Raw genomic sequence first — 1465 nt, forward strand, 5'->3', positions numbered from 1 at the left:
CGACCATCTTTGTAAATAGTGTTACAATGAATGACGATTACTGTGTTGGATTTATACCTTTATTTATATTAAAAAAGCAAACATTTTATTCATCTTCCAGACCGCTTCTTCCCTTTCGGGGTCGCGGGGGTGCCGGAGCCTATCCCGGCTACTGAATGGCGAATGCGGGGTACACCCTGGACAGGTCGCCAGTCTGTCGCAGGGCCTCAATCACACACACATTCACTCTCACATTCACACCTAGGGACAATTTAGAGTCACCAATCAACCTATGAAGCATGTTTTTGGACGGTGGGAGGAAGCCGGAGTCCCCGGTGAAAACCCACGCATGCACGGGGAGAACATGCAAACTCCACACAGAAAGGTCCCAGCCGGGATTCGAACCGGGGCCTTCTCGCTGTGAGGCAAGAGCGCTAACCACCCGCACCACCGTGCAGCCCGCAAACATTTTAATGAATCAAATATAAACTTCATTTATTCTCAGAAATCAAATGTGGCTATTTGTTGGCATTTTTTTTTTTTTCCAGGAGACTATAAAGTTGGTCAAAAGTCTCCCTCCTCTCTCGTGCGCTCTGCTCTTCTGCCTCATGTCCTCTCTGATCAGGTCTAGAAGCTCATCACTAGTCGCGTTTCCATTAACTCTGAAATTTCGCAAATTGGAATTTCGATAAATTCTCCAAATGGAAACACCACAATTTCAAAAAAACTGGCATTTTTTGAAATAACGTTTTAGCCCTTAGAGGGGGTGGTATTTGGGGGGTTTCGAAACAGACATTTTTCTCAAAACTGTAATGGAAACACTTTTCAAAATAGATGCGCCTCTTTGTATGAAGTGTCTGTCCTGAGCGCAGCACAGCGGGCGGCAGGAGAGATCAAACAGCTTCACAGCTCTTTATAAGTTAAGTGTCATACGGAATCATGCAGCTCCTCCATAATAAAATCACCAAGATTTCCTCATCGCTTCATCTGCAGCTACACTTCTGCAGCTTGGAGTCTAAAGATGCGGAAGTCTCATTTGAGGAAAAGCACGAGTGCAGGGACAGAAACTTAAATGCATGATTGTGTCAATTGACAGAAAATTCTGTAAGATGTTTACAAAGGTGTCTGAAATTGTTTCAGTGAAAAAAAGTGTTGTGAACCCTGTGTGAACAGTTTGTGTTGTGCTTGTTTTTCAGATTGAATCCACAACCTGAAGGTAATTGAACCTTCCTGCCCTCTCATAGTCCAGGGGCCCGTTTCAAGAAGCAGGTTCAACAAATTTAGAGTTCAAACCTGAACTTAGAGTCACTGGACTCTAAATTCTCAAACTCAGGGTTTTCGGTTCCAGAACAGCCGAAAATGTTTGATTCAATCAACTTGAAGTTGTTAGAACCAGAGCCAGGTGTGAGCGTCGCGACCATAAAAAGCCCTGATCAATGGAGCAAAGACAGCACGATTCACCATGGCAACGGGGACAAACATCTGA

This window comes from Oryzias melastigma, linkage group LG7 (genome assembly GCF_002922805.2).
Source record: "Oryzias melastigma strain HK-1 linkage group LG7, ASM292280v2, whole genome shotgun sequence".
NCBI lineage: Eukaryota > Metazoa > Chordata > Actinopteri > Beloniformes > Adrianichthyidae > Oryzias > Oryzias melastigma.